Here is a 19215-nt window from a genome sequence, read left to right as displayed (position 1 = left end):
GTATAGCAATTAATCACATAAAAATACAGATGTAGCTTCTTTAATGAACAAATAAAGCTTTAAATACACTTTACATAATAAGAATGAAGCTCTTCTAATTTTTTTCAAGGTGGTTGAAGACTTGAATGAGCTCTTGAGGGATTGGTGAACTTGAAAAGCTTCTTGAACTTTTAAGAGGACTCTTGCTTAGGGTTGAAATAAATACTTGAAGAATCTTTTCAAAACCTTATTTATTCCCTCCTTTAAGTGCCTTTTATAACTTCAAATAATGGTGGAGAGTAATCTGGACTGAAATAGAGCCGTTGGAGCATATTAAATGGGCATTAAATGCAGCCAAAACGAGCTGAAAACTAGCCGTTGCGGAATTTTTCTGTCACAGAGGTCGACTCATGCTCATGAGTCGACTCATGGGGTCGACTTCTGTGGCACAGAATAGAAAATGACTGTTCTGTAATTTTGGCCTACACAGCAGCAGAGCCCGACTCATAGGGTTGACTCATACTCAGGGGTCGACTCATGGAGTCGACTCACAGAGTGTGCCAGCCAAAGAATTCAGCGTGTCGTTCAGCCCCTTTTGCCATGAGCCGACTCATGGGGTCGACTCAAATATATAAACATGATTTTCTTTCAAAATACATATTCAAAAATATTAAAATTACCTCCAATAGATTACAAATCTTGTGTTCTTGCTCTTGAGGCTTCAAAATCAGAACTTGATAAAATTATGATTTTGCCCCTGAAATACAATAAATCTTTTTTCAATTCAAAATCATTAGTAACCCCCTCAAATGTTTTGTAATCATCAAAATCAATTTAAGGAGCAACAATCTCCTCCTTTTTGATGATAACAAAATACTTGAGCAAAAGTATATATAAAGCATTGAATATGAATTTCAAATTTATGAAGATGCATCACTTCAATATCATAGCCAAGTATTTGAAAGAAATACATCAGAAACAGTTTGAAGATCAATTTGAAATTTGCTTATAAATTCATTTGCTTTGAAAATTAGATAAAAAAAGAACTGACGATTTTGGTTCTTTGACACATTTGCTTAATAATTTTATTTATTACTAATTTCTTTATTACTTATTGCTCATTTTTTTATTACCTATTGCTCAAATTCGATTTTGATTCTCTACTCCTCCTTTTTGATAGCATCAATTAAGATTCTCTACTCCTCCTTTTAAGGGATCTTGAAAGGATAAATTTTCTTTACTCTTCCTTTTTGATAGCATCAATTAAGATCTTAAAGAATTTTAAGGAAAGAGAAAAGAAAAGAAAGATGACAAAAAGGATATATTTTCTTTACTCCCCCTTTTGATAGCATATTTTACTTCTTTAGCCCCCTTCTTTGATTGCTTATTTCTCTACTCCCCCTCAACATAGCAAACATAAAGGATATATCAATTTGCTCATCTAGAAGATATTGCAATTCATAGTATTTCTCAGCACTAATATGAGTTATTTTCATATCTCATAATTAAAACAAATCAATTCGATTACATTCATAGACATTCATTGAAAGTCAAAGCACGCGCGCGCGCGCGCGCACACACACACACACACATATATATATATATATATATATATATATATATATATATATATATATATATTATTATATATATATATATATATATTCAAAAGTGACTAAATACAAAAGGTGTCCGAATACACATGAGTCAACTCAAAATACAAAAGTCATGGATAGAAACTATCCAAGAGTTAATTAGCCAACAAATACAAGGCCCATAAGATAGATCCTAAACATAGGAGACAAACTAATCTAGATCTAATAGATGTCATGGCTAGAGGGATCAGAATCTGAAGAATCAGAAATGGGGCGAGGAGATGTAGGATCAAGTCCACGAGCACGACCTCGACCACATCTGTCTCGGCCACAGATAGAGATACCAGCACGAGTAGAGGGGTGAGAGGATCCTAGAGCCTGAGAAGTTACAGACTGTGCAATAAGGAAAAGTCTGATGGTGTCTAAAAGATCTAAGGCTCTCGATACAGACTGCATCAGGATACTGAATTGAATAGAAGCATTCTCACTGGAGCCCCTGATCTTTCTCCTCAAGAAGTCGAAGCCACTCTCTAAAACTTCTCGAAGTCTAGCCGCCTCTGCAGATAGGTCTGAGACCTCTGTGATATCCTCATGCAGCTGAAGATGGGCTAAAGCTAATACTTACCCCTGCAAATCTAATACTCTGCCTATCAATCTCAAAATATATCCCTCAAGCTGCTCAATACGTACCGACTGAGCAGTGAGCATCTGAAAAATAGTAGAAATGTGAGAGATCAGAGTCTGATCTAAGTCATCTTGGGATGTCGATCTCTGTGCAAAGACTGAAGTGGCAAACTACTGAGATAGAATGGAGGCTACATGCTGGGACATCATCTCAATCTGATCATCTGCTAGTCTAAACTCTGAAGGATGTACCTTACTCTCTGACTGTGGAACTGAAGCATGCCTCCTCACAGACTTTGAAGTACCAGCCTCGTGATCAGATATAAACTAAATATCTGGAGATGCTCTGTGATCACGAAGAGGTGAAGACGGTCCCTCCTCCTCTGCTCTATCTTCTGCTCTCTCCTCAACACCCTTTGTCCAACCGCCATCAGTCTTAGAAAAATCCATGCGATGTAGTGTGTGGCAGTTGATGGTGTCAGAATGGGATAGTCTAGCAACTGCCTCCCCCTCAAAACTGACTCCGAACCTCCTAAAAATTAAGGTGAGTGCCATACCAAAAGGCAAGTGAGCCTTAGACCTGTTCAGGATCTCTCTCATGGCCTCAAACATCAATGCTGGAAGGTTCATAGGGGTTTGGGTGATCACATGGTACATAATGCAAATGTCCCTACTAGATAGAAGGTTGTGTCTACCACTCCTAGGGACAAACAGTTTGGTTACCAAGTGATGTAACAGCCTCATCTCAACAGAAAGAATTTTTACTTCCAATTTATTTAGACTTTCAGTATAAGTTCTCCCTAAGATAACATTAATTCTTTCTTCTTTAATTGGGAGCTCCATATTAGTATAGCCTTCACAAGGCAAATACAGTATCTGTCCCAAATGTACTGGATCAAGAATAACATCAACACCTTTTACTGTAGATTTCACTGTTCTATTGCAATAGCTCAAATTTAAGTAAAATTTTCTGACTAGATCGACATAAGTATTTTTCTTTAAAGAGCAGTAAAATTTCCATCTTTGATTCTTAATCTTCGATCCAATAGTGAACCCTTCTTTTTCAAAAAACTTGAAATCAATATTTTTTTCGAATTTCACTTTTTGGTCAGAGAGAGATACCTTGCTTGGGCTGATTGGGGACTGAGTGGAAGCTGAAGCAGGATCTGGAGCAGGGATTGGAGCAGGAGAGGGCTCGGCTGCTAATCTCTTTCTGCGCACACTCTCTTCCAACCTGCGAACAAATTTTCTCCTCTGTGAAAGCTTCATTTTGGGAGCCATTTGCACAAGAAGGACTTGCACGGAGCTTTGAAGACTAAATGTGAGGGAGAGAGAAAAAGATTTTAGTGGAAAGGCAAAGATTTTGGAGAGGTGATGTGCCGATTTGGAGAAGACTGATAGAATCTAGGGCAAGCTCGAACTACCCAAATGAAGAAGGAAGAGGAGAGGAACTTGGTTCCTAAACAGGCGATTTGAAGAGTGAAAATCGATGGGAGGAGACATTTGAGAGAAATCTTTGGTTTGAGGGAGAAGAGATGGAAAGCTTTTAGTTCGATGGGAGGAAGAAAACGAAGGGCTGAGTCGGCTCAAGAAAAAATTTCTAATAAGAAGAGAGCGCCCGAAAGGTTTTGACAAAATTGCAAGTTTATCTTAGGGTCGACCCTGGGGGTCGACTCATGGCACAGAAAAATTCAAAAGAATGATAAGATAATTTCAAAAAAATTTGAAACTCTGAGAGAAGGATGTTTACCCAAATATTGATCATGTGAATGATAGTTTTGAGCTTTTGAGCTCTTAAGAAAAATGAGAATTGAGCTCAATAGATTTGGTTCAATGAATTTTTGACATTAAGAATTTAGAATCAGAGAGATACTTAAGCTGATGGATCAAGGATTCCTAGTTCTCTCCTAATTTCATAAAATCTATCTTCACTTAAGGCTTTGGTAAATATGTCAGTCAATTATTTTTCAATACAAACATAATCAAGAATTATATCTTTATTTTGGACATGTTCTCTTATGAAATGATACCTAATTTCAATATGTTTTGATCTAGAATGTTGAATTAGATTTTTAGTTAGATTTATAGTACTGGTGTTATCACATCTTATGGGAGTTTCATCGAGTTTGATGCCAAAGTCTTCAAGTTGTTGCTTAGTCTACAAGATTTGAGCACAACAACTTCCGACTATAATATATTCAGCCTCGACAAGTTCTTCATTCCAAATCTTTTGAGTAGTTCTTTTGTGTACTTGCTTTGGATGATGGAGATTTTTTTTTTTGTTTGTTTGATTTGGAGTCTGAGGAAGAATGTAAGTTCTCCCATCATACTCATCTCGAACTCCCCCTGCATGAGCTTAGCAAAATTTTGACAAAGAGTTTCATTAGTAGACCTAAAAATAATGTCATCAACATATATTTGTATAACTAATATATCATTTTAATTTCTTTTAATGAAAAAGATTGTGTCTACATTTCCTCTTGAAAAATCATTATTAAGCAGAAATTTGCTTAGCCTTTCATACCAAGCCCTAGGTGCTTATTTCAAATTATATAATACTTCGTTAATTTAAAAATATGATTAGAAAAAGTATGATTTTCAAAACTTGGAGGTTGTTCTACATAAACTTCTTCAATAATATATCTATTTAGAAAAGTACTTTTGACATCCATTTGGAATAATTTAAAATTCATAAAGCAAGCATATGCAAGTAGAAGTCTAATTACTTCTAATCTAGCAACAAGTGCAAAGATCTCATCAAAATCAATTCTTTCTTCTTGATTATAATCTTTTGCAACTAATCTCGCTTTATTTCTTATCACATTTCCATGTTCATCCAATTTATTCCTATATACCTATTTTGTGCCAATTATTGAATAATTTTTAGGTCTTGAAACTAAAGTCCATACATTATTTCTTTCAAATTGATTAAGTTCTTCTTGCATTGCATTTATTCAATTATAATCTTTTTCAGCTTCATCTATGATTTTAGGTTCAAGATGAGAGACAAAAGTAAAATGATTGAATGCATCTCTAAGTGAAGAGCGAGTTTTTACACCATGTGTAGGATCACCAATGATTAGTTTCTTGGGGTGATTGTGATCATACCTCCATTCTTTGGGTAGATCATTTGTACTTAAAGGTTGTTCTTATTGTTCTTCACCTTCCTCATCCTGTTTGTCTTCATATTCTTCATCATCTTGAATGGTTGAGTCTTTTAGAGTGATCTCCTTCATCACTTCTATAAGAGGATCTGCATCATCAATACCTTCATTTTTTCTTGAAGGAAGATCATTAGTTTCATCAAAAACAACATGTATTGATTCCTCTACTATTAAAATTCTTTTGTTGAAAACTCTAAAAGCTTTGTTATAAGAGGAGTAATCAAAAAAAATCGCTTCATCGGATTTAACATCAAATTTTTCTAGTCTTTCTTTACCATTATTCAAAATAAAATATCGACAATCAAAAATATGAAAATATGCAATGTTTGGTTTTCTTTCTTTCCAAAGCTCATAAGGAGTTTTCTTTAAAATTGATCTAATTAAAACATGGTTTAATATGTAACATACCGTGTTAATTGCTTCCGCCCAAAAATATCTTGGAAGGTTGCTTTCACATAGCATGGTACGGGCCATTTTTTTAAGGGTTCTATTTTTTCTTTCTACTACCCCATTTTGTTGGGGTGTCCTAGGTGCTGAAAAATTATGGTCAATACCTTTTTCATCATAAAATTTTTTAAAATCTTGATTTTCAAATTCGATTCTATGATCACTTCAAATATTTTGAATTGAAAAATCTTTTTCATCTGTGACTTTTCAATAAAATTTTAAGAAAATATGAAAAGTTTCATCCTTATATGCCAAAAAAAAGATCCATGTAAAATGAGAGAAATCATCAATAATTATAAAATTATATCATTTTCCACCTAGATTAGTAGTTATAGTGGGTCCAAATAAATCCATGTGTAATAGTTCTAATGGCCTAGAAGTTAAAATAATATTTTTAGATTTGAATGAGACTCGTGTTTGTTTATCCATTTGGCATGCATCACAAATTCTATCTTTTTTAAAATTTAATTTGGGTAAGTCGATAACCAGTTTCATTTTAATAAGTTTTGAAAGTGAATGCATGCTAATATGTGCAAGCCTACGATGCCAAAGCCAACTAGTCTCATTAATCTTCGCATTCCAGGCTACTAGGCATTTCATGTTTATTTTGGAAAGATCATTCAAATCTACCATATAAACATTACCATGTCTATGCCCAACAAATTTAATACTTTTATTAATAGGACTAGTTACTATGCAAACTGAAGATTCAAAAATAACTTTGTATCCTTTATCATAAAATTGACTGATGCTTAATAAATTATGTTTTAAATCATCTACTAATAAAATATTTTCAATATACTTGAAGGGAGTGATACCAATGTTACCTATACCAATGATCTTTCTTTTGTCATTATCTCCAAAGGTAACCATCCCTCCATTTTTAGCATCAAGTGTGATGAATTGGGATTCATCACCAGTCATGTTTCTTGAGCATCTGCTATCAAGATACCATCTCCGGTTTGCTCCTTGGGATGCAAGACGCATCTATACACAAGAATCAAATTTTGACTTTAGGTACCCAAGTTTTTTTGGATCCTTTTAGGTTAGTCATAATAGTTCCTTTTGGAATCCATATTTTCTTTACATTGAAATTTTCAGATTTATTGGAAAAACATAAATAGGATTTATGTCCTACTTTACCACATTTAAAGCAAATTATATTTGAAAACTTGTTGTACGATGAGTTTATAAAGATATTTTTTAAAAATTTTTATTTTTTTAAAGGGTTATATCCAAGATCGGCTTTATCATAAATGGCCTTTTGATTGTCAAGTATCATGTGAAGCTTATTTGAACTTAAAGTGAACTTCTCAACTATTGATTTTAACTTGACAATCTCAATTTTTAAGTTCAGATTTTCTTGAGACAGGATTGATTTTTTATTTGAAATATTCTCATTTTCTTTTAGTAAAAATTGATTCTTTGATTTTAATTCTTTGTTCTTTACCCCTAGCTTCTTTAGTTCATCAATTAGATCATAAAATGCTTCATGAAGTTCATCAAAGATAAAGTCAATAGGGATTTCAGTATTTACCTCATTTTCATGTGCCATAAGGCATAAGTTGGCTTGTTCATTTGAGTCTTCTTCTTCGAAGCTTGACTCATCACTTCCTCTCCATGTAGCCATCATGCCTTTCTTCTTGTACTTCTTGGAACCCTTCTTCAGTTGTAGGCATTCAGACCTAAAGTATCCTGATTTCTTGCATTCATAACAAATAAGGGGTTGTTCCTTATCCTTCTCTTTGCTATGTTCTCCTTTTGTAGGTGGCCTCTTCCTCATTCCTTGTCTTCTTTTGTTCAAAAACTTCTTAAACCTTCTAGTAATGAGGGCCATTTCTTCATCCTGCTCTTCATTTTCTGTATCATCAGATTCTTCATCAGGTTGAACAGTGGATTTGAGGGTGATTATCCTCTTCTTTTTGACATCTTCTTCTTGGTATTGTTTCATACTTAGCTCATGTGTCATCAGCGATCCTAGAAGCTCCTCCAAGGGTAGGATATTCAGATCTTTGGCTTCTTGGATTGCGGTCACTTTGACCTCCCAAGTCCTTGGTAAAGACCTAAGAATCTTTCTCACGAGATCACTATTAGAATAAGACTTACCAAGACTTTTTAGACCATTAATAATATCAGTAAAATGAGTAAATATTTCAGTTATTGATTCATCATGCTCCATTTTAAAAGTTCATATTTATGCACAAGCATATTAATTTTTGATTCATTCACTTGATTAGTTCCTTTATGAGTTATTTCTAATCTATCCCATATTTTTTTAGCTGACATGCATGTTGAAATACGATTAAATTCATTAGTATCTAGAGCACAATACAAAACATTCATGACTTTAGCATTTAGTTGAGCCATTTTCTTATCAATCTCATCCCATTCTTTTTTGGATTTGGTTGATTTCACACCATCAATTATTCTAGTGGGTGTGTGTGGTCCATTTACTATGATACTCCACATATCATAGTCAAGTACTTGAATAAAGACTTTTATCCGAGCTTTTCAATAGATATAGTTTGATCCATTGAAAAGTGGAGGTCGGTTGGTGGACTACCCCTCGGCTAGTGAAGCACCAACTTGAGTTGCCATAGATCTTTAGCTCTTTGATGGTTAAATCAAAGTAGGGCTAAAGCATCGAGCTCTGATACCACTTGTTGCCCAGCTATGCAACTCAAGAGGGAGGGATGAATTGGATTTTTAAAAATTTAAAAATTAACTTACAACTATGAGGATTATTTAACAATGAGCAGGATAAATGTGGAGAGTGAAATTTATGCAACGTGTAGAAGTTGGATGCAAGAATGCAAGAAGATAAGAAAATTTAAAAGGAGAACAAGTAAGTACAATACAAACAAAAATATTTATAGTGGTTCGGTGCCAACCTTGCACCTACGTCCACTCCCCAAGCTCCTACTTGGGAATTCAAATCCACTAAACTGTATTCAACCCGAATACAACGTCGAAACCTCCGACTCTAGCTATTCCAAGCTAGAATACTTATTTTTCGAGTACAAGCCAATCCAATACAATCCGATTCAAGGTTCGGATCAACCTTTCCACATTTTGAAACCTTTTCAAAATAAAATATCAACTCAAAATAGAGTATAGTAGTTAATCACACAGAAATACAGATGTAGCTCCTTTAATGAGCAAATAAAGCTTTAAATATATTTTACACAATAAGAACGAGGCTCTTCTGATTTTTCTCAAAGTGGTTGAAGACTTGAATGAGCTCTTGAGGGGTTGGTGAACTTGAAATAAAAGCTTCTTGAACTTTTAAGGGGCCTCTTGCTTACGGTTGAAATGAATGCTTGAAGAATCTTTTCAAAATTTTATTTATTTTCTCCTTTAAGTGTCTTTTATAACTTCAAATAATGGTGGAGAGTAATCTGGACTGAAATAGAGCCATTGGAGCACATTAAATGGGCATTAAATGCAGCCAAAACAAGTTGAAAACTAGTCATTGCAGAATTTTTCTATCACAGGAGTCGACTCATGGGGTCGACTTCTGTGGTGCGAAATAGAAAATGACTGTTCTATAATTTTGGCCTACACAGCAGCAGAGGTCGACTCATAGGGTTGACTCATGCTCAGAGATCAACTCATGGGGTCGACTCACAGAGTATGCCAGCCAAAGAATTCAGCGTGCCATTCAGCCCCTTTTGCCATGAGTCGACTCATGGGGTCGACTCAAATATATAAACATGATTTTTTTTTAAAATACATATTCAAAAATATTAAAATTACCTCCAATAGATTATAAATCTTATGTTCTTGCTCTTGAGGCTTCCGAATCAGAACTTGATAAAATTATGATTTTGCCTCTGAAATACAATAAATTTTTTTCTAAGCCAAAATTATTAGTAACCCCCTCAAATGCTTTGTAATCATCAAAATCAATTCAAGGAGCAGCAATACTAATGATAATACTAATGGTACAGATGATCTCATTAGTGGTGATAAAAATTTAATGAATGAAAAATCAAGTGATTCAAATATTTTTGACATTTATAATCCTAGAATATGAGATAGTCTTGATACAAATTTTAGTGATTTACTAATTAAAAATGATCCCAAAAAAGATATTAATATAAAATTTTCTCTTGATCAATATAATAGATATTTTTTTAACATATTACGATAGAACTTTACTAAATGGAGAGCAATATGACTGAAAATGATTAGTGTATTCAAAAGAGTTAGATAAATTATTTTATTTTTATTGTAAGCTATTTAAATCAAATTATAGAAGTTAATTAGCAAATGATGGCTCTAGAGATTGAAAATACCTTAGTGAAAGATTTAAAGCTCATGAAACTAGTAATGATCACATTCATAATATGACCACTTAGATTGATTTACAGAATAGATTTTAAAAAAATCAAACAATTGATAAACATATTCAAGAGCTAATTAATAAAGAGAAGGAACATTGAAAACAAGTATTATTAAGAATAGTAGCTGCCATTAAATTTCTTGCTCAAAATTTTCTAGCTTTTCATAGAACAAATAAAAAGATTTATCAAAATAGTAATGATAATTTTTTATGATTAATTGAAATGATTTCTATTTTTGATCCAATTATGCAAGAACATCTTAGACGTATTCAAAATAATGAAATTCAATATCATTATCTTAGTCATAAAATTCAAGATAAGTTAGCAATTACATTAGCATCTAATATAAAAAATTTAATAATTAAAATAATTAAAGAAGTATTATTCAATTATACTTGATTGTACTCCAGATGTAAGTTACCAAGAATAAATATCTTTGATCATACGATGTGTGAATATTTCAAAAAGACCAATAACAGTAGAAAAATATTTTTTTAAAATTTTTAAAAGTAGATAATACATCAGGTTTAGGTCTTTTTAATGAATTACAATCTATTATAAAAATTTTTGATTTAAATATTGATGATATAAGAGGACAAGGATACGACAATAGATCTAATATGAAAGAAAAAAATTAAGGAGTATAAAAAAGATTATTAGAAATAAATTTTAGAGTATTTTATATATCATATACTTGTCATAGTCTTAACTTAATATTTTATAATATGGCTTCATCTTATAGTAAAACTAATTTTTTTTTGGTGTGATACAATGTATATATAATACATTTGGTGGTTCTATAAAGAGATAAAAAATTTTACTTGATAATATACTTAATTTAATATTAAAGCAATTATCACAAACACATTGAAAAACTCACATTGAAAGCATCAAAGCAATAAGATTTCAAACTCCACAAATAAGAGAAGTTTTATATCAATTAGCTAAAATTTGTAAGGATCTAAAAACAAAGAGTGAAACTGAATCTTTAGCAACACACAAGCTAGAAAATTTTAAATTTTTATTAGAAATAATTATTTGGTATGATATAGTATTTACTATTAATTTAGTTAGTAAAAATTTATAATCTAAGGATATGCGTATAGATGTTGCTATTAATCAGTTAAAAGGATTAGTTTCGTTTCTTGAAAAATATAGAGAAACTGACTTTACTTCTGCCATGATTTTAGCTAATAAAATTATAAATGAGATGAAAATTGATCCTATATTTCGTATAAAATATCAAGTAAAAAAAAAAAGATAATTTGATAAAAATATTAATGTAGATATTGAATAATCACCAGAAGAATCATTTAGAGTTAATTATTTTTTATATTTAGTAGATCAAGCTATCTTTTCATTAAAATATAGGTTTGAATAATTTTAATTATATGAAAATAATTTTAGATTTTTATTTGATTTCAAAATATTAATTTTATTGGATGAAGAAAGTTTGAAAAAATCTTACTTAATCTTCAAAATATTTTAACAAATGGTGCTCATTATGATCTTAATGGGATTGATTTATTTTTAAAATTAAAAATTCTAAAAGTAATTATGCCAAAAAAAAAATACTGCTATGGATATACTTAATTATATTAATAAAATAAATAATTATCCAAATGCATCAATTGCATATAGAATATTATTGACAATATCTGTCACTGTTGTCTCTGCTGAAAGAAGTTTCTCAAAATTAAAATTATTAAAATCATATTTATGATCAACAGTGTTACAAGAAAGATTAAATGGTTTAGCTATGTTATCTATTGAGGAAGAATTATTGTCAAATATTGGTTACAAAAAAATTATAAAAAAATTTATATTACAAAATGCACGTAGATTAATTTTTCAATGATAATTAATATTTAAAATATGTTAATTTTTAATAGAAAAGATCTCTTTTTTTATTTGGCCCCAGGTCTAAAAAATGTCAGGATCAGCCCTAAGAAATAGTTTGCATGTCCTTGGTAGATTCGCGCAAATGCATAGATATGCCATCTACATCAAGAATCAAAAAGAAGAAAAGATAAAAGATTGATAATATAGATCATGATATCTTGAGTTTCAAGAACTTTTAGCATGTTACACTACTTATTATGAAGAGAAAGAGGTAGGTTGTGGCTGGGCTATAATTCTATATTATAACTCTAGATAAACTAGGGTAAAGCAAAGCAACTAAAGCAAGAAAATTAAAGAAATTTGGAATGATGCATTAAAAATAAAGATAAACATGATAACATGTGTTTTATTAGCTAAAGGATTCTTTCCTCGAAGTTATATCCCACTGTTTATACATATTATAAATGGTTTAATAACTGCTTATCTCTAATGTCGACATCTACCTATATCTACTTCTCTAACAGTTTTAGTAATTAGTGCTAACTGTTGCTGCTCCTGTCCAACCAGGGGGGTGACGTGGTGCACGTGATGCAGCATGGAGTCATCAGGCTGGAGTAGAGGACATCGGGTACCTGCAAAGAAAGTTCATACATCGGAGAAACTGATAGGGGGTTCTCTGATGGGGACTCTCTGACGATCAAGTCAGTATCGAAGTTGAAGAGGTAGAACAGTATGAGGTTGGCAGCGAGAGCTTGAGAGAGATGAAAAGAGAGAAACCCTTCTTGTATTGTTCTAGGCCCCCTTTTATGAGGAGAGGCCTGTTGGGTGTTAGGTCGCCGCTCGTCAGAGAAGTAGCCGTAGAAGGCTAAAATAGTGGGTATCAACCGATCCTAACAGGATCAGCCATCCATGAGTAGAAAAAGGCTACCAACATCGTTGTTTGCCAGATTGGGAGCTCCGCTCACTAGAGATCCTTCGGAGCTTCAACAGGACTCACTAAGGGCTATGATGGAGATCGAGTAAAATCGATGGTCGTCTGACGATGTGGATCTCGTCAAGCCATCGATCTTGCTTGGGTGATCGGATTGGGACCAAAGCTTGTGGAGCTGCAAGAGGGGCCTTGTGCTGCTATCAGGTTGTGCGGTCTAGGTAGCTAGATGTGGTGCTACATGCCTGCCACAACTTTATATATTAGACATGTCATCGAGCGGACAAAATATGATCCAGCACTTACCCCCCACTCTCCAATTCGAGGCATCCGTGCTGAGGAGTAGATCGTTGGTTGGATCTTAGGATGACATATCAGAGCATACTTCTTTATTTTTTGAAGCTTCGTCGATACAGCTGGGGCAATCGAGCTTACCTTTGGATGTTGTTCAGCTTGAAGGGGATGCAGGTAAGTTTAAGAACGTTGTCGATCGACTTCAAATAGTTGATAGAATGGCCCTTCGATCAGTGTTCGCAGTCATCGAGCGCTCATGGGTCTGACAACCGAGCGCTTCTAGGTACTTTGGTTGTAGCCCTAGAGGTGATCATGGAGTTCATTGTAGCAGAGTCTTTGTCGGCTTTGAGCTGGCTTCTTCCACCTTAGATTAAGTCGAGGTGACCTCGGATCTAGTCAAAAATTTTTCTGATAACTTCGGGGTCGTCGGAAGTACTCATGGGCCTTGATTCATTAGCTTTCGAGGATTTTCTTTTGCAGATTACTGTTGCTTCAGTTGGGGTCTATCCGATCCGATGACTTTCGATGGGTGAGCCCGAGATCCTTTTAGGATAAATTTAGGAAGCTTCGACGACAAACTTTGTCATAGTCAAGGCAGACTGGTGGGTTTGCTCATTGGAAATCCAAGCGTCCGTCTGTGGGATGCCTTGAGACCTCATCTACCATAATGGCAAACAAGATTTTTCAGGAAAGATTTGTCTCAAGCCAATCCTGGGTTGCCACATGGTGGATCGAAGGTAGTCTCGAAGTGTTTCACCGAATGCTCCTTGGTAATGGGAGTGCAAAGTTAATGACTGCGATAATTAGCATCTTGAAGCCAGACACATGGCGCGACTCGATTGCTAGATGGTTAGGCATGCGCTGCCTGAAACTTGTATAAATAGGGTGCTGCCATTCATGGTAGATGCGTTTGTCAAAGAGATTCCAATCTCTCCTTTGATAACTCATTATAATAGAGCCATTTTCATGATCCGTGAAATATACTGTGAAAAGGACAGTGGCGAAGGAGAGGCCTCCACCAAAGAAGCAGAAGGCCGCATCACCTGAGCCATCGTCGATTCCTCCAAGGGCCCTTGGTGAGGGGTACTCCACCTCCATGGGGACGGCCTACCAAGGAACCTTCGTTGAGGCCTTCGAGGAGGTCAGGCTCCACTACATCACAAAGTATAAGGCCTCCGAGGCCTTCAGGGAGGAGATCTTGGATGTCTTAGTTGCTAGTTTCATCTAGAGGTTCGAGGACTGTAAGACTCAGCGGAAGCAGATGATACCGAAGTTGGACCTGTGCTACCTCCATCCTGAAAATAGCGATGAGGAGGTCAGAACATTTTTCTCGAATGAGAATTAGGCCATCTTCGTCGTTTTCTTTATTTCTACTTTTTCTTCTTATTTTTCTCTTTTTTTTATTTTGTAAGATGCCTCTTTGGTACCATTTTTGTAATTATTAAATGAAATGAAAGAGGAGCTTTTCATATGTACCTCTCTCATGGATGTATTCTTCATTATGATGGTGGTTTTCTCGGAAGCTTCTAGTGCAATGTGATCTTGGAATCATCAGGTTGCTGTCTTCAAGATGTACCTGATTTTCATCGTTGGGGGTTTCTGTAGATTGCTAGGTTCCTCTAGAAAATCATAACTTATCTTTAGGCTATCGTTGGGAGCCTCCATCAATGGGGAGTCCCGTTTCAACTCTAGATAGCCTCCCACCTTGGGCACCATGCTGACCTATGTCCTAGGCTCTCGATGTCTAGATTGGGGTGCCTCCAAGGGTTCAATTGATTGATCCATTTGTTCATGTTCGGTATTAGGACCTGAACAATTTTTCATGCTGTTCGAAATAGCGTCGAGCACTTTTTTCTCCACTCTCTTGGGGGATCCATGTTAGAACTGGGTCTTCTTCCAAGGACTGACTGCCAGTAAGCCATACTTTTTAGATACTTGATGCTGAATGCATGTCTGTAGACGGTGACGCATTGAAAGGGATGAATGATATCTCGATCCTTGATGGCATGGCTATCGAGTCCTCTCTCCCGATGATATGTGTTTCATGTTAACGAGGTTGTTAGATGTGTCAGGAGGTGGTTCTCCTATAAATAGAGCCTCCTATTGCTTGTAATCGAAACCATTTGACTTTATTTTCGAGATGTCGTCTTTTCGATTGTCGGAGTACCATCATTGTTTGTTCATGCTAAGTGTAGCCCCCTTGAGTCCCTGCATTTATCCAGAAGTTCGCCTCAAGGTAGCACACTAGAGGCGAGCGCATCGAGCGGTGCCTTACATTGGCTTGGGAGATACTGAAAATTTCTGCGAAAGTTCGGTGGGGGTCACCAGAGATGCTCTTGGTGTCATTCCCTGGGAGGGCTTCGACCTTTCTTCAGGGGGACTCTAGAGTGGTCCATGATTTTTTCCCTCATCACTGCACCCATCGGTCTATGGCAGTAGCCATCGGGGTTGGCTTAGGATGCCACCCCACGAGAGGTTCCTAGTCTGCTCCTAGAGCCGCCTGGCCCTCTCCAGTGGCCGCACGGTCTTTCATCCCTCTGGAGAAGTGTGTCATGAAGGCGAGCGCACTACGATGAGCCATGAGGCTGACAATGTCGAGTCTTGTAGTTTCCATGGTGCCGACCTGATGGGGAGCTCTGGCTATGGTAGGGCTCATTTCCTACATTTCTTTCATTGTAACGAACTTCATCTAGTCGAAGTCACCTTTGTAGCGAGTCTTTTTCCTTAATAAGATGCTAATTCTGTTACTTGTATCTTTTGCAATCATCCAATATCATCGCAAAACTTTGATCTGGGATGTCTTAGAATTTGCTTGAAGCCATTCCCACCATTTGGAGGTTGCATGAGGCTTCTCGCAGTCTTTGATTTTGTCCCAATGGTGTGGCCTCAGATCCGATGCGGCCAACTGCCATTAAAAGTTATCGATACATAGGCTTCGGGTCTAACTATCTCCTTCAAGCAATCTGATGTTTTCTTGATCATAGTTTGCATAGTGTGCTTGAACATTCAAGTCAGTTCGGGAGTAGTGCTTTTTGGTTGGGAGGCATCAGCTTCGATGTGGGTGTTGTGGCGGCCTGACGCTCATAGCCCACGTGATGTTTTTCGATCCCGATCTCTCGCTTCGATGACTTGGGTTCGACGTTTGGCTCTGACCCATTGTTTATGCAGTTTGTCATTGAGGCAGTGTGGAGGATTCTTCCCCTCTTATGTTTGAGAGCGATCTTCTCCTCCTTCACTAGGAGCTCTATGATCATTGTCGTAGAGTTTTCTTTGTTGCCATTCTTCCTCCCTTCCCCTTTCTGATGATTTTGTTTTGCCTCCCTCAGCTTGAGCATGTCTTCGAGCTTGGGTTAAGAGGTCAGCTTAATCTTCCAAGAAGTTTTTATCTAGGGAGAAAACTAGACACTCGTATTTAAGTCTTTGTCGCTCTGTCATCATGGTGATGGACTCATCAAGGTGTGGGACCTCGGGTATGGCAGCATTAAGATGCACCACGTGATCGCTTGATGGCTTGTCCTCTCTCTATTGCATGGAAAAGGGGCCATCGTTGATCCTCGATCAGGCTCAGGCTTCGAGGACATCTAGGGTGTCGATCGTGTCGCAACTGATGACTCGTTCCATCTGGCCTTTCCGGTGTACCCCGAGAGTTTTGAAAAGTTTTTTTTGAAAAGCTGCTACACAAATTCCCAAGGATGCCATGCTTTTATTGCCACGTGCCTTGGAAATGAAGGCTCTGCAGGGGTGCAGGATATGAATTTCTAATCGATGATTGAGGCGGTCTTTGTGACCACTCCCTAGCCGACACTTATCGCTGGTCAATAGGGGTTGTTGAGGGATGCTCGACTTTGGCCCTCTTTATAGAGGGGACCTTCCATCACCCTGGGATAAAGACTATTTATAGTCCTCCATGGCACGATGGAGTGATTCTTCTTGTTGTTGGGGAGCAGCAGACGTTTCTTTCATAGATAGGGAAGCCTGTCTTCCTGGTGGGGTTTCTGGTTCCTCTAGTTGGGCTGTCGCCAGCCATTCAGGGAAAGTGCACCACTACACGGATCTTAGCTTGACATGGAGGTATTGAAAATTGCCATCTCATTGGAAGAGAACTCGAACCTGTGGCCTGGGAGATTTCTCCTATGCAGCATCCGAATGAGGGGTCTTCGACCTTTCGATGGGGCACCTCCTCTCCCCTCGCTAAGATGGCTTCATTGACGGTCTCTGGTGGGGCATCCGTGGAGTACGTACTCTCGAGAAGGATGGCCATCTGGCTGTCGATATATCCACTGAAGAGACTGCGACCTTCATCAGTAGTAGGATCCTCACATAGGGATCCTCAATGGCCTGTTGGCATAGCTCAGACCAATCGGTGTGGCTTGTCGACGAAGTCATCGGTGTCATTCCTCTTTGTGGTTTCTCCCTTTAGCCATCATTTTTCTAACATAAATCTAGCTTGCAAGGAATAAAAATTCTTCATTTATTTCTTTCATTTTTCGTTACACACCTTCTTTTCAATTTCTGCATTGTCGTTATCATCGTGCTTCATCCAGCACTTGGGAAGTTTCCAGCTTATCTATTCGCGGATGGCTCATGCATATGTAGGCCTAGGACAACATCGTTTCATTGCGATGATGCGCTCCCCCGATTTACCCACTGATAAGCTGGGACATCAGGTGAGGTTGGTGGTGATCTTCACGATCGACGATGCTCTCACTTTACTTATTTTAGGCCAAAGAGGGGCATCGGACCGATGTCGGAGGTAATTCTTGCGGTCGATGATGCTCTCGCTTCACTTATCTTAGGATAAGGAGGGGCATCGGATCGATATCAGAGGTGATCCTCACAGTCGATGATGCCCTCGCTTCACTAGCCTTGGGGTGAGGGGCATCAGGCCAATATCAGTGGCAATCCTCACAATCGACAATGCTCTCGCTTCACTTGCCTTGAGACAAAGAGGGGCATCGAATTAATGTCGAAGGCATTTCTTGCAGTCGATGATGCTCTCGCCTCTCTTGTCTTGGGGCAAGGAGGAGCATCGGACCAATGTCAGAGGCAATCCTCACAATCAACAATGCTCTCACTTCACTTGTCTTAAGGCAAAAGGGGGCATCGAACTGATGTCAGAGGTGCACTGTAGCCGTGGGAGTGTGGCTTCAGATCTTAGGGACCCACAGTGGTCAGGAAGGCTGGCCTCTGTGGGTGTGGTGTGTGCACGCTTCCGCATGCAACCTTGCTTGCCTGAGAGTCCTACTCTTTTCCCATTGGTGCACCATTCCACCTGTTTCGATCCTCCTGGTTACCTTAAAGGACGGTGGATGTCCCGAGGGGGTTCGACTGACAGTATTTTGAACCGATTTGAGGTTCGGCTTGCTTGAAGTTTCTCGAGAGAGTAGAGACTGGGTCTTGGGGCTAAAGCCATCTTTCTACTGATGGCTAGCTCCCTAAAACTTGCCGATCTGCCTTCCCAATTCTTGGACCTTCCTCTCGAGCCTACTCTTGCATCAAAAGTAATGTTGATGTGTGGAGGTTGTTGGGGTGGAGTCCTCCCTGGGGGACTTCAGTGATCGATCTTATTGACAATCTCCCTGGGAGCTTTGAGGATGTCGGGGCAAATGGTGCAAAGCTGGGTCAGCTGACGGCGATTGCCGGCATGGAGTCTGGGCTTTGTCTGTGAACCTCTGCCCTCGCTCAACTTGCTTTGCTTAGATCCAGCAACCCCGCTAGAATGAAGTCATCGGTGGAGCTTATGTTGTTTTTGCACCATGGGGCCGCAGCTACTATGCAGCGGTCGTGAGCATTCGGATTTGCTCTGTCAGAGCAGTGATGAGGTCTAGACAAATGATAGTAGGCTGTTGAGGAGCTTGCCTCCCGACTTTCTATCTGTTTGGAGTTGCTACAAGGCAAGGACCGCTGGCATGACATGATGAGGTGGTTCCGTCACTCGACTCTTGCTGCTTCTTTCTAAAAAATGGGGCAGTGTGTGCACAGCCCTTCCTCTAGCA

This window comes from Elaeis guineensis, chromosome 12 (assembly GCF_000442705.2).
Source record: "Elaeis guineensis isolate ETL-2024a chromosome 12, EG11, whole genome shotgun sequence".
Lineage (NCBI taxonomy): Eukaryota > Viridiplantae > Streptophyta > Magnoliopsida > Arecales > Arecaceae > Elaeis > Elaeis guineensis.
Note: the sequence above shows the minus strand (reverse complement) of the source record.